The 15,767-nt window shown below is 40.8% G+C and overlaps 1 non-coding gene across 1 annotated transcript; it reads left to right on the plus strand.

Annotated features, from left to right (window-relative positions):
• Window positions 1-14,595: 14,595 nt before the first annotated feature.
• Window positions 14,596-14,702, plus strand: LOC141125003 (U6 spliceosomal RNA). The gene has a single exon (XR_012241312.1). It is a non-coding gene; the product is annotated as a U6 spliceosomal RNA (small nuclear RNA).
• The last annotated feature ends 1,065 nt before the right edge of the window (window positions 14,703-15,767 follow it).

Here is a 15,767-nt window from a genome sequence, read left to right on the forward strand (position 1 = left end):
CTGAGCCAGCGATTCTTTTTAAAACATCTTTTCCCAACCTTTTTACCCCCAAGGAACCCTTGAAATAATTTTCAGGTTTTGGGGCATCCCTGCTAAAAATGAATCTGCCTACAACTTACCATGCATTAGTGTAGGTCGTAGACCAGTGGTCAACTTTTGTAATATGGTGGACCTCATGCGTGGTGCAGAACAGGATATAGCCAAAGACTATGGTCATGATACAAGAGATGGTCAGAGACTGGGGATATGATACAATAGATAGTTGGAGACTGGGGACATGATACAAGAGATGGTCAGAGACTGAGGACATGATACAAGAGATGGTCAGAAACTGGAGACATAATACAAGAGATTGTCAGAGACCACAGACATGATGCAAGAGATTGTCAGAGACTGCAGACATGATACAAGGAGATGGTTAGAGACTGCAGACATAATAGAAAAGATGGTCAGAGATTGCGGACATGCTGCATAAGAATGTCTGAAACTGTGAACATGCTACAGGAGTTGTTTACATTACACGAGAGTGGTAGAAATCACTACTATAATGCCGCGTACACACGAGCGGACTTTTCGACTGGACTGGTCTGACGGACCGAGACCTGCGGACAATTCGACCGTGTGTGGGCTTCATCGGACCTGCAGTGAAGTTTTTCGATCGAAAATCTGACGGACTTTAGATTTGGAACATGTTTCAAATCTTTACGACGGAACTCCAACGGACCCAGTTCCTATTGAAAAGTCCACTTGTCTGTATGCTAGTCCAACGGACGAAAACCGACGCTAAGGCAGCTATTGGCTACTAAAAATGAACGAATAAAAGCAGCGCTAGCAAAGATATACGGATAAATGCAAAAAACAATAGTGAAAAACTGTTGCAGCTGCTGGATGTAAGTGCTAAGACTTAAAGGTAGTGGTACAACGGAATACAGCGCTAACAACTACACATATAAAAACCAGTGAAAAAATGCAGATCACACTACAATAAATGCACTGAGTGCTGAATAAACAAAAAAAGAAAAAATGTGTATAAATAAATAATTGTTGCCAAAACGAATGTGTCTCTGTAAGAAAGGATTTCCGCTGTCAATTGACTTACAAAGCTTTACCATATTCCCCTCCTCCCTTAACTGGTATCGTATCATGCGTCTGTGTATTCCTCCTGAGCACAACGCCAGTCTGCCTTCAGTTTGTAGAAAGTTCATCAGCTCTCCAATTGTGACACGCCATTTTAGGTTATGGAGTCCCGGTAATGAACAGTAGCAACAATTTTGGCCTGACACAAACAGAGACCCTACTAACTACCTACAGGCCTGAGAGCTGCTTCCCATCTTACAATACTACCAGCATGGAGTTTGTATGTTTTCGCTCTGCTTGCGTGTGTGTCCTCCCACATTCCAAAGACAATTGGCCTCTGTCTAAATTGGCTTGTGTGTGTGTGTGTGTGTAGCACTACCCCCATAGGAGCCGCTAGTGATTTTTGGGTCCTGTGCTCTCCCTAGCCCTAGACGAGGCCTCACCCTCACTGACACCACCAGAATACATCATCTGAGAACTCCCAGCAGATGTACAACATTTGCACACATTTCCCTTTAAAAAGATAGACTGTATTGGCAGACACTAATAAAACAGAGCAGATTGGTCCATCAACATCGATGCACATACACAGAAGGAGGAAAATGACTAATGAGGGCAGCATTCAACAGCAGTCTAGTAAACTCGGGCTCAGTAGATGTGTAGACTGCTTGAGGCTGCAAAGCAGAAAGTGGAGCCAGTTCAAAGGACAGTGGCGGTAAAAGGAACTAGGCTTCTATGTAGCTATGGAAGGCAGATGAAAACAAGGCATTCTTCAACACTAATGGCATGATGTTTTGTATTTGGTTTGATTGCTTCTGTGTATTGATGGATGCAGCAACAAGTGTAGCAGATCTCTGGGGTCAAAGTGTCAATGGAGAGAAATTACTTTTTTGCAAGTTTAGACTGAAGAAAGGGTTAACAAGTATTTGTAACTGTGAAGCAGGTCAGAGACCATCTCATCAGATTTCTCTGTGTCAGTCCTCCGAAGACATCAAGTGGTCTGTATGGTGGGGGGCCCCTTAAGCAGCGATGCATCAGATGGCAACTAATGCGATAGTAGCCTGGATGGCAATTCTGAATACAGATGTCCCCGTTCGGATCAGCCTCCTGGCTCCAGCGTCCTGCACAGCAACACGATCTTGTTGTCCACCTCTTTCAATCCATCATCTTGGAATGGTGTCGTTCAGACAAAGCCAGACCTCCAAGTGGAAGTGAAGCAGGGCACCATCTTGCATGAAAATTTTTCATGTTTGCATATGTAACCATCTTCATGTTTTTTTTTTATGGCAGTCATAAATTTGCTTATGACGAGGTGGCTATTTGTTGAACCAACGGCGTAATTCATGTTGCATTTGAACAATGGATTCACGCTTCATAAACTACAGCACGCAACGGGGGTGGCTTACTAAAGGCAAATGGACTGAGCACTACTTGCTCCTGAGCTTAGTAAATGAGCAGAAGCTCTGGTGACTTTCATCATCCAATCATGTGCAAGCAAAAATGTTTTTTTTAAATTTTCCTTGCACGTGGTTGGGTATTCTTTGCAAAGTGAAGCTTTCAAGTGAAGTAAAGTCACCCCCTGTGATGAAGTCAGAAGTGACGAAGCACATCGGGGCATTACAGTACGGCAACCAGAAGTGTTGCATCAACATTGCGAGAGTGAGTGGTGTCTCCCTGGAATGGATCGTAAGCCAGTGTGGAGTTAGTGAGACAAGTGGGGAACACTACAATACGCTAAGATATTAACACCATGTGCAATGCCTGATGCAAGATGTTTAACATGTGAGTGGCTTATGAATCGTTTTTTTTAAATAAAAGATTGAGTGATGACAATATCACACTAGTGGAGCCCTTCGTTTCTCTTCTATATACCCATTGATGTGTACTCATACCACATATATATGTTGACAATGCTCTGTCCCAATTTTCCAATTGTGCATCTATGTTGTCACCCCTCTAAAATGGGCTTCTGATGGAGACTACAATCAGCTGTTTCAATATACATTACACAATTACGGACCATTGTTGTCACCATCACCACCATAAGAGAAAGTAATTGCAAAGACACAAAACACAAAATATGAAACGGGGGTCAAAACAGTAATTTATCTGAAAAAAAAAAAAAACAATTGTTTAAGATAAACAATGTACTTGCTATGCCTTGATTTAAATTGGCAGATCGTTTCCAACCAACAAAATGGCTGCCGCATTACAGTGCGCAATATCGTCACGCTCCTTAGCTCCTCCTTACGTGTTTCGGCATCAATGACATTGTCAGGCCCTGGCCCCTGATGACGTTATTGATGACAAAATGCATAGGAGAAGTGACATCGCGCACCGGGACGCGGTGGCCATTTTCCTGGTTGGAATGCAGATTTAAATCAATGCCTACAATTTTCCTGTATCATGTGAGTGCAATATTTTACCACTTCTAATGAACCTTTTTTGGAACATACTGCACTATGATATGCACTTTTGTTCATTCTTGTATGGATGCGAGTAACTGACAGATCTTGGGCAGTGGATATGTCCAGTAAGAGTACTAAGAGACAGTCCTTTAGACGCCACTCCAGCTGACTGTTTGGAACAGGCCTAATTGTCCTCTGTAATGGGGGTCCATGCATAGCGGTAAGAGGCAGTGTGATCGGGTGTTGGTGGAGGCTCTCCTTTGGATACTCTTCGGTTCGATCCATTATTGTTTTGGTTCTTTATAGAGAACTATATATATTACCATTTCAGGACTGTTAATCTGTTTTCAAGCACCGCACTTTTGCCGTCATTTATTATTATCTATGTCATCCACCATTTCAGTGCTAGCTGCTAATCCTCAAAATATTCTTTGTCACTGTAACTCAATTTTCTAGCGCAGCTGGTTTTGGTTTTTGTATTAATGAACTTGCTATACTAAGGCAGTCTTAAACTTTTTGAATAAAATAAAGCAAAGTTCACTTGGAATATCCAATCATGTGCCTAAGTAACAGATTTTCTTTTATTTGCAGATTATCAGATAACTGAAATGAGAACAGCTTCTCTTTCACTTGCATGTCCACTTAAAGCCAAGTTCCACCCAAAAATGGAACTTCCGCTTTAAGGGAAGGTGACCCCCTGACATGCCACATTTGGCATGTCATTTTTTTTGGGGGGGGGGAGCGGAAACCCTCTTTTTAGAGGGTTCCAGCTCCCACTTCCTCCTGGGGCTCTGCGGTTCCGGAAGTCAGTTCACCTCTCCCCTCTCCCTCTCGGCAATCATCTGGGACACGTCATAGGTCCCAGATGATTGCCTGGCCAGTCACAGCATGCCACGCGGCTCGCGCATGTGCAGTGCAGCCACACCCGGGCACCCACAGTGAAAATGCCAGAGAGGAGGGGGAGACAAGTAGGGCTTCGTTCCCTCGCATCGCTAGACCCTGGGACAGGTAAGTGTCCGATTATTAAAAGTCAGCAGCTGCAGTACTGCAGTATTTGTAGCTGCTGACTTTTAATTTTTTTTCTTTTAAGCGTAACTCCGCTTTAAAGTACACACTGCTATTCCTTTGAAAAATCAACCCCAATGATACGTGGGGGCTCCTTTTTTAAAGTGTTTGTAACCCTAAAAAAAAAAGAGAGACCATGTTACCTTATAGCAGATTAAACAGCACAGTGCTTGTGCTGTGTAACCTGCCACTCTCTAAACTGTAAAAGACCTGGTTGATCCTGCCACTTCCTGTGTCCCCCTCTCTGTACTGACCATGATAATTATGGCTGCTGAGCCCTGATTACCATAGTCAGTTTACATGTCTCTGTCCCCCGCACCCCCTCCCTCCCTGTCAGCTCTGTGTGTTTGTGTCTCTGCCCCCCTCTCCTGCCGCTATAAGTAGAAAATAAAAGATTCCAAATTGTCACTGGCAGCCCCTCTATTATATCTAGGCATAACACACAAGGTTAGTGTTTTATTAAAACAAAGCTTGTAAATACCTTTTTACAGCTATAATCAGGCTGGTCATGTGACTCCTGGCAGGTCTCCTACTCCGATTGAGGGCTACAGCGGGAGGGGCTGAGTGGCCATGTGACCTCCCCGGCTAATGCGTTTTGTGTCTGAGCAGCTTCTTAGAAGTGGAAGGTTTTTAGTTTTTTCCTGAAGGCCAGATGGTTTTCTTCCATGCGGATGTGAGTCGGAAGAGTATTCCATAGCCGAGGTCCCTGGACTGCGAATCTGCGTTCTCCCATTGCTTTGTAGCGGTATTTGGGAACGAGGAGGAGGTTTTGGTTGGATGATCGCAGATTGCGATTGGGTGTGTAGTGTTTTATTTTCTCTCTGAGGTATTGAGGGGCGTTTCCTTGTATGCATTTGTGGGTGAGGCAGAGGGTCTTGAATGTGATCCGATTCTTGACCTTTAGCCAATGTAGGCTCCTCAGGGATGGGGAGATGGACTCCCAGGGTTTTTTTTCCTGTTAGCAGTCTTGTGTTCTGAATGGCCTGTAGGCGCGCAAGCTGATATTGGGGTAAGCCTATGTAGAGTGAGTTTGCGTAGTCAAGACGGGAATTGATGATTGTTCCAACTACTGCTGCTTTGTCCTTTTCTGGGATAAAGGGAATGAGTCTGTGTAGCAGGTGGAGGAGATGGTGAGATCCGCTAACTACTCATCCTATTTGTGCATCCATTGTCATTTCTGAGTCAAAGATAACTCAGAGACTCTTGGCTTTGGTGCTCTGGGAGATGGTCTGTCCAAAGATGGTGGGAGGTATCCATGGAGTCTTGGTTTTAGGATTTTGGTTAGCGTTTAGGAGGAGAAGTTCTGTTTTTGACCCGTTGAGTTTGAGGGAACTGATGGTCATCCAGTCATCTATCAAAGTGAGACATTGCTCTAGTTGATGATGGTGGTCTTTTTGTGCGGTGATGCGAAAGTAGATTTGGGTATCGTCAGCGTATGAGTGGAAGCAGAGGTCTGATTTTTTGATGATTTTGAGGAGTGGGCGGATGTAGATGTTGAATAGCACTGGCGACAAAGGTGAACCCTGGGGGACTCCACAGGAAATTGTCTGGGTGTCAGTGGTGAATGCTCCAAGTTTCACTGTCTGAGAGCGATTCTCTAAGAAGGATGCAAACCATTTTAGACTCAAATCTGTGGATCCTGCAACTTCTGTGAGGCGGACAAGTAGAGTATTGTGGTCCACTGTATCAAATGCTGCACTAAGGTCTAGCAGTATCAGGAGACATGATTCTCCGTCATCTGCAGCTTCGAGGGCATCATCCCATATTTTTAGAAGTGCCGTATCTGTGCCATGGCCTGGGCGGAAGCCTGATTGTAGAGTGTCCAGAAGTTGTTGTGTGTCCAGGTGGTGTTGTAACTGTTGTACTACCACTTTCTCCATAATCTTGGAGATGGTGTTAAGGCTTGTTATCGGTCTGCGGTGGTTAGGGTCCTTGGGGTCGAGATTGGGTTTCTTTAGCAGGGGTTTGACGGTGCCCTGCTTGAGGGAGGTTGGCACAATCCCTTCTTTGAACGACTGATTTATGAGGTGTGTTATGGTGGGAGCCAGGATATCGGAGCATTCTTTCAGGAATTTCATGGGAATGATGTCATTTGGTGATGTGCTGTCTCAAAGGCTTCTCATAATGGTTTTAGTCGTGTCAGTGGTGATCGGGGTCAAGAAGAAGTCCGGCGGTTGTGTGATGTTCGTGTTGATGTCCTCTTTTTGCTTTGGTTGGGTGAGGTTGGTTGTTTTTTTTTGTTGGATAGATTTTCGGATGTTGTCGATTTTGTCGATGAAGAAATTTGATAACTCATTGCAGAATTCTTGAGTATCGTTTTCTGGGGGCTCTAAGCAGGACGGGTTCATTGACTGGGCGACTATATTGAAAAGTTCCCACGGCCAGTTTATGGCAGTTGAGATGATATTCGAAAAATGTTCTTTTTTGGCTGTGAAGATTGCTTTGTGGTATTTCACCATGAGTACTTTGTAGTTTGTATGGTTTTCCTTGGTAGGATTCCTTCTCCACGTTCTTTCAGCTCTTCTACGTTCCTGCTTGAGTAGGGTGAGAGTGCCATTAAACCATCTTAAGTTTTTTTGCGGATGAGTGTTCTGCGTTTTGGCGCTACTGTGTCTGCTGTTTGTAGTAGTACCTTGTTTAGGGAGTTGAGTGTTTGTTCCGTTGAGAGGTTTGAATTTAGCAATTTTATTTTGTTTGATAATGTGATTTTGAAGAGTTCAGAGTGTAGACATCAGAGGGAGATCTTGGCCCCTTCTACAGTAGCCCTGGATCGGAGTAGGAGATTGGCCGGGAGTCACGTGACCGGCCTGAATATAGCTATAAAAAGGTATTTACAAGCTTAATTTTAATAAAACACTAACCCTGTGTGTTATGCCTAGACTAATAGAGGGGCTGCCAGTTAATTACATTTTTAAGGTAACAACCACTTTAAGTCTTATTTCCAGGTAAATTGGGGATTTTTTTTTATGTGGCAGTTTGCAAGTTGCAAATTTTTAAGAAATTTGAATGTGTCTCCTAGGTACACACTGTAAATATAAAGCATGGTAATGTATTATTTTATGGATCCTTAATTAATTAGAATTAAAAGCAAATTTTGGAATTTGTATTTAAAAAATAAATAAATAAATAAATAAACAAATCCATGTTGGGTTACCTTTAAAGCAATGAAGAGCAACCAATTTCATTTGTAGTGAAATTATATATATATTTTGCACATCTAGTGAGGTTAGGTGTAGCTCACCTTGAGTAAATGTTTAAAAAATAAATCTTGATCCTTTTGTAAGATGAAAAGAGTCTCTCATCCAATAAGATATTTCTAACAATTGACCCTTTTCTCACCCCAGCTAAAAACCATTTTCAGATTTACGTACATCTCCCATATCCATGGTGACAGTGTTCATTTCCTCTCCCTTTTCTATATTGTTCTATTATTATTGCTGTCTAGATGTTGGGATGCTCAGTATCTTCTTCATTTATAACTCTGTATCATTTTTGCCAGTAACTTGGCCTTTGATTTTCCCCGTGATGAGTTTTTATAATCTTTCACATTTCCGAATTGGTTTATTTTTGATGTTTCTTTTTTAAAGAAAATTAAACTTTATTTTTCTTTCCTACAAAAAGTGCAACAAACTTTAGAAATGCAATGTGTAATATTGCTACCAAAAATATCCAGCTGCACAACCTCCCAAATATCTTAATAAGAGTTGTGTCTGTGTCCTGCTGACCTCTGTAGTCATGCTGGAAGAAAAGGAAGCTTATTGTAACCATTGTCTTTTAGCTCAATATCAGATGATAGAAATATATGCACTGACATTGTTTGATAACAACTAGCACAGTGGAACCCTCACATTGACCTCACCCCACTCTCAGGCCAGCCATACACAGTGTGAATTTCTTTCCTGCAACCACAAGTTGCAGGAAAGAAATTTGCACAATTCTCCAATCAATGCAGCCAGTGCTGACAGGGGAATCAGCAATTGTCTGCTCCTGGCACAGGGGGCAGGGGAAGCCGTCCCTATCGGGAGAAGACAATCAGAAGTGAATTCGGCAGGCTGGTTGTACCCAAGTAGATAGATTGATCAATCAACTTGGTACATTCAGTCTGTCCATTAATGGTTCGAATCTAGGGTTGCCACCTTTTCTTCAAGCCAAACCCAAACACTTATGGACCTGGGACACCTTTGGGTGCCCCCAACGAGAGCAGTAATGCAGTGTGCATAGCATGCCGCAGCGAACAGTGAGTGAGGCCAAAATGCTCTTGCTGACATCATCGCCCTGGCCCCCCTGTGATGCCTAACCTGCCCTCAGACAGCAGCCCACAGCTCATTGAGGGAAATAGATTAGTGTGTGACTATCTTGGTTACTTGGGGAGCCGCAGCCGAGTCTGAATAATGTGTCCGGGTTTCAGTCCTCCTAAAACCCAGACGCATGATTCAAAACCCGGACTGTCCGGGTGAATCATGGACAGGTGGCAACCCTATTCGAATCCCGGACCGTTCCTGGTGAACTGGCTGAGATTCAAACCGTGTATGACCGGCTTTAGTCAGTGTAAATGGGTTTATTGAGTACCTACGTGTTAAAGGGAATGTGCAGAGTTTTTATTTCTGCTTTAATACTGCTACAGGGCAGCAGCTGTGCGCCCAATCACACATATATATATGTGATCCTATACTTCTGGGTAGGGAGCGTGTATGTGCGCCGCTGTTGGCATGCTTCCGCTGTGATTACACTCAGCCGAGTCCAATTGCGAGTGCCAGGTACTCGATGTTCGCCTGCACCCGCCGATTGTCGGGCAGATAGACAGTGGCGTTGACAGGAATGGTGGTCTCTTTGGTGTATGATTGGGTAAACATGGGCTGGAGCTAATAGAGCAAATGAGCATTTTACATATTATGGTGCTTCTATAATTCTATGTAAATTTTTTATTATCTATTTGATATATGTGATTTTGTTTTCTGTATAGTTTAGTTACTAATTGTGGTCCATAATCCCCTGAGGAAGCCAATCTTGGTGAAACATGTTGGGATAGCATTCTACCTCTTGACCATCTATTCAACAAAACCTTTCTGACCACTGAATGGTCTGAATTTATCTATGTGTAAATAAACTTTACATGTTTTACATTAAGTGTTTCTATTATCATTTGTTGGCAACTTAATAATCCCTTAAACAATTGTGGCCCATATATCCTATTTTAGGGATGAGGTGTCAGATATAATGTTGTCGTCTAGTTACCTTATTGCACGAAAACAAGGCATATCACGGTTCTATGAGGGGAGGAGGGATGAGTTTGTGTCCCTGCAAAGCAAGCAATACATTTCATCTCTTCCCCTAGTAAAGGCACCTCACACAGTTCACATAAGCACTGGTTAGGCACACAGTTAACCCTTTGATTGCCCCCAATGTTAACCCCTTCCCAGCCAGTGTCATTAGTACAGTGATAGTGCATATTTTAAGCACTAATCACTGCATTAGTAGGATCTGAAGAAGAAGCAGTGACTTTGAAACGCGTCGGGAGCTCAACAGCTCTGATGTATTTTCCTTAGCTATCTGAAGACTATTGGTTCTGGACTGATCGCCACGATCAGATGGCTATGCTAAGCGCTTTATCTCCCCATGTTTGTGAATAGTATTTTATTCTGGTTTTATTCATAAATTTGCTTGGGATAATGCGCCCTCCTTTTGTTTTTTGTTCTATGACTACTAGGATATCCCCTATCCTGGAGGCCAACAAGACCATAGCAAGAATCCCCTGAGAGACAGACTACCCAATGTCGCACCATTGCGCAGGGGTATTTGTTTGCTGTTATCACTGTAAGTGTCAGTTAATGTCCTAATGTCTGCCGCAATATCACAGTCCCGCAAAAAGTCGTTGATCGCTGCCATTACTAGTGAAAAATAAATAAATAAAAATATCCCATAGTTTGTAGATGCTATAACATTGTGCAAACCAATCAATGTACGCTTATTGGGATTTTTGTTACCAAAAATATGTAGCAGAATACATATTGGCCTAAACTGAGGAAAAAATTATTTTTTTTGAAAAAAAATGTGGGATATTTATTATAGCAAAAAGTAAAAGATAAAGGGGGTTATTTGATGAAGAAATGTAATTATTTCATTTTTTTATTTAGATATGTTTTATAGCAGGAAGTTAAAAAAAATATTGTTTTTTCTTTAAATTATCAATCTTTTTTGTTTCTAGCGCAAAAAATAAAAAAGTAGAGGTGATCAAATACCACCAAAAGAAAGCTAAAGCATCACACGACTGCACAATTTTCAGTTAAAGTACCACAGTGCCGGATTGAAAAAATGGCCTGGTCATGAAGGGGGGTAAATCTTCCAGAAGTCAAGTGGTTAAATAGAACAGGACCCAGTACAGAGCCGTGTGGTGCACCACTAGTGACTGGTCTCTGTTCTGAGTGAACTCTAATTACATATATAAGTAAAGATGATCAGCGCAGATTTCTATACTAATATCCAAAATTACAAGAACTAATAAACCGTGACGTGCTACTAATCACAAACAAAAATAAATAAATGTAAGGTCCATAATTTCTTCCAAGTAACAGCGAATACGTTCTTCCAAATTATAATAACTTGCAGACAAAATTCTCGTGACTTCACACAATTGCTTAGTGCTCACAGAACTCTTACCTCTATTAAGTATCTAATGGTGGTGGCGGGCTTCAACTTCTATACTCACGCATACCAGATCAGGTAAAATTCCGGAAGTCTCTATGCGGTGTTAGTTCAGCCTTACAGATATTATATGGTGGTGACGGGCTTCCACTTCCAGACTCCTGAGAACCAGGTCACTCAGAGTTCCCGAATGTCATGTGAGGATAAAATAAATGCCTCCTATAGTGTAAAACATATAAACAACTGAAAATTTATTAAAAGCCAAATGGATTCTTACACAAACAAAGTTAAAAAGTGCATATAAATGTAACAACAGCATTCCAGAAGCCTCTTACGTCACTTCCGGTCCGCTCTGTGTTTTTGGCCACGCCCTACGCATTTTGTCACGTGACTTCATCAGGAGTTTCTGGTATCTATCCTTTAGCCAACTGCACTGAAAAACCCAAAGGGTAAAGTAGTCCTAGCTTGAACAACATTTGTATTAGATTATTATGTGGAACTATAACATGTGATTCCATTAACTCCACAACAACAGATGTTAAGCTCACTGGCCTGTAATTGCTTCTACCTTGCTGTCCTTCTTGTAGATAGGTACGATATTAGCTATTGAAGTTCTCTTAGAACTCTGGGATGAATACCATCAGGGCCCATTGCTTTATATAGCTTTAACAGAGCCAGTTCTTCTGCTACCTCTGTCTCAAGAAATCCTGAAAAATGAACCATCATTACTAGAATCAATATGATTCCCCAACTTGTTAATGTTTGTGCAATTTAGTTCTGAGAAGACTGAACAGAAGTAATTGTTTAACCACTTCAGCCCCGAAAGATTTGGCTGCTCAATGACCAGGCCATTTTTTGCGATACGGCACTGCGTCGCTTTAACTCACAATTGCGCGGTCCTGCTACCCTGTATCCAAACAAAATTGAAGTCCTTTTTTTCCCACAAATAGAGCTTTCTTTTGGTGGTATCTGATCACCTCTGCGGTTTTTATTTTTTGTGCTATAAACAAAAGAAGAGCGACAATTTTGAAAAAAAAAACACAATATCTTTTACTTTTTGCTATAATAAATATCCCACAGTTTTTTATAAAAAAAAACAATTATTTTCCTCAGTTTAGACCAATTATATATTCTTCTACATATTTTTGGTAAAAAAAAATTGCAATAAGCGTATATTGATTGGTTTGTGAAAAAGTTATAGCGTCTACAAAATAGGATAGATTTATGGCATTTTTATTATTATATTAGGGTTTACATCTGCTTTAAACCTACCTCAGATGGCAAACAGAAATTTAGATTAAAGGAAACCTGTACTGAGAAAAATGTGAGGCCTGCCTTCGCTGACATCTTTAAGAAAATGCTAATTGCCTAAAGTCAAAACTATTGAGTGGCGTATCTGTTCCAGATCAATGTCCCAGATAGCATTAGATGAGGAAAGTGTAAAAATAGTGTTGGGCCTGTAGGGTTATCTCACTTGTATTGCTATATTAAAGTATTGATGTCAATGTAAATGATCTGATTCCTGGGTTCTACACCCCAGAGGATCTCCACAGTCTCCATGGCTTGTAGTGTAATGTAACATAAATGGAAATTGAAACGCCACACTACTAAAAGGTCCAGATACAATTTTATTCCAATAAAAGTCAGAGGGACAAATCAAAAAGTAGTCAACGAGTTTTGGGGGGCCCAAGAGAGCCCCCTTCATCGGGGCCTAGAAAAAACATAAGGACATCTCCATATCAATCCGATATCAATACAATATCCCCTCGTCTGGGTCATATTTAACCGTTTCCCACCCGGCGTATAGCATAATGATGTCTGTGGGAACTTCTCATCAATCCTGCAGATGTCCTATGATGTCCTCCCGGATTGAGCCCCACGGGTATGCCGCTGGGCCGTGGAGAGGCACGATCCATCACTGGCTGCATCTACTGGACACAGCCGATGACTGATTACTGTACTGGCCTGATTCCGGTACCATGTGACTGCTGTAACCAATTACAGCAGGTCACATGACAGTTGTATACGATAGATGGCTTCCTTTCAAGTATACAATTGTTTTGCTAGCTGTGATTGGTCAGTTTAAACCTATGGTACAGACTGGGCCAAACACAGCCCACCTGTTCCATGTGATTAGCTCTGACCAATCACAGCTAATCACAACAAAAGAAAAGGAATTAATTGATTTTATTCAGTAAAATGCTTGCATATAGCAATGTAATGCACTGCTATATGCTAACATAGGGGTTCATTTACTAAAGGCAAATCCACTTTGCACTACAAGTGCACTGCACATGCACTTGGAAGTGCAGTCGCTGTAGATCAGAGGGGGGCATGCAAGGAAAAAAAAAACAGCATTTTTGCTTGTACATGATTGGATGATAAAATCAGCAGAGCTTCCCCTGATTTCAGATGTTCCCCTCAGATTTACAGCGACTGCACTTCCAAGTGTACGTTCAAGTGCACTTGTAGTGCAGAGTAGAGTTGCCTTTAGTAAATCAATCCCATAATGTGTAAAAAAATAAATAAATACTAATCACTTCCCCAGAGTAGTACAATGTTACTATGGTAACATTATATTGCTATAGTCAAAGTGTGTTAAAAAAAAAATATTAAAAAAAAAAGAAAAACAATATAATAAAATTGTTGTAAGAATGTGAAAAAAAATATTATTCACCAGTCAGTGTTCCTCTGACAAATTAAAAAAAGATTTATTTCTTAATTTTCCAAAAACTTGTGACAAAAAAATTACAACTTTAAAAAAAACCCGCCATCCCTCTTACTAAATACCTTGGTCTGTCTACTTTCCAAAATGGATAATTTGGGGGATATCTGTACTGTCCTGACATTTGTGGGCCTCAAGAAATGAGATTGTGGACTCTATAACTTTCCTACAGACTAAATAATAAACACTGATTTGGGTTATTTTCACCAAAGAAATGTGGCAGAATTCATTCAGGCCTAAAATTATGATGAACACATACATACATAATTACATACATAATTAAATACATAATTTGCAAAATTTTATAACAGAAGCGAAGAAGAAGAGTTTTTTTTTTAAATGTTTGTTCTTTTTTTGTTTATTTAGCAAAAAAAAAAAATTTAAAAAACCCATTGTCAATTAAATACCACAAAAAGAAAGCTTTATTTGTGTGAACAAAATGATAAAAACTTAGTTTGGGTACAGTATTGCATGACCGCGCAATTGTCATTCAAAGTGCGACATCGCTGAAGCTGAAAATTGGCCTGGGCAGGAAGGGGGGCAAAGTGCCCGGTGTTAAAGTGTTTAAAACCAAATAGCCAATAGCATTATTAGTATCAAAAAACTTTAGACAAATGTGAGAAAAGTAATAGTTCACTATACCATTTCAGTTCACCAATTAGGTAAAAAAAAAAAAATGTCCACGCTTTGGCAGGACATATACTAAAATTGGAACGATACAGAGAAGATTAGCATGGCCCCTGCGCAAGGCTGGCACGCAGATGCACGAATCGTTCCATATTTTAAAAAATAAATAAAATAAATAAATAAAAAATAATACTAACAATAATAATTAAAATAATACATTCTGGGTAAAATATAGACCTAATGAAAATAAATTTAAAAAAATGAGTAAATTATATCCCAAAACTGATATTTATATAACTGGAGCCATATATGCTTAGCAGTGGCATGGCACTTCAGTATTAAGATAGTATTAGAAGCAGAGGGCCGACATAACAGTCAGGGCCTCACAGTTTCAGAAGGACAGGTCAAGCTTTCCACATTTCTCCCAGTACAGTTTACCTTTGAGATAAGCTGGAGTTTAGCACATTTGCAGGTTTACCTGCATGCCACTGGCAGTTCACTGCTTGACTTGTGTTCTGGATTAGCTGTTTACCTTATTTCAACCTGCTGTAGGGAAATGACGGCAGTACATTTTCTTGATGTAGGCAAAAAACCTGCTTTCTGATAGATTTATTCATGAACCCCGGTCCCGGTGCTACACACTGAAACATTTTTATTTCTTGAGATTCCACCTTTGATGCCTTCCTTCTCTTTTATCGATCCTTTTAGGTCATGTGCTCATGAGCGCTGGATGCAGATACACATTAAGAATTCTTGTAAAGATAGACATGCAGCTGAAGTTAATGAGGCAGCCATGAGAACACGCTCTGCACTCTACCTCTGCAGTATAACACTAAGTAGAAAAATGTTTCCCTGAGTATTTGATTTAGTACAGCTTCTACTTTGGGTATTGGGAAGCCCTTAGTCCATGGCAAGAAATAATGCTGAGTAGAAGCAGTGTTAATTTTGTCGACCAAAATATTTTAGTCGACTAACTTAATACCATTTTAGTCGACTAAAATATACGATTAAAACTAAAACAACTGAGATGACTAAAATAGGACTAAAACGAAAATGGCATTTTAGCCAAAAGACTAAATTGGGACTAAAACTAAAATGCCATTTTAGTCAAAAGACTTAAGCCCCGTGAACATGATCGGATTGTTGGTCAACAAAACCGTGGAATTTTGTCCGAAGGGCGTTAGCTCAAACTTGCATACACACGGTCACACAAATGTTGGCCA

The sequence above is a fragment of the Aquarana catesbeiana genome, linkage group LG01 (assembly GCF_042186555.1).
Source record: "Aquarana catesbeiana isolate 2022-GZ linkage group LG01, ASM4218655v1, whole genome shotgun sequence".
Lineage (NCBI taxonomy): Eukaryota > Metazoa > Chordata > Amphibia > Anura > Ranidae > Aquarana > Aquarana catesbeiana.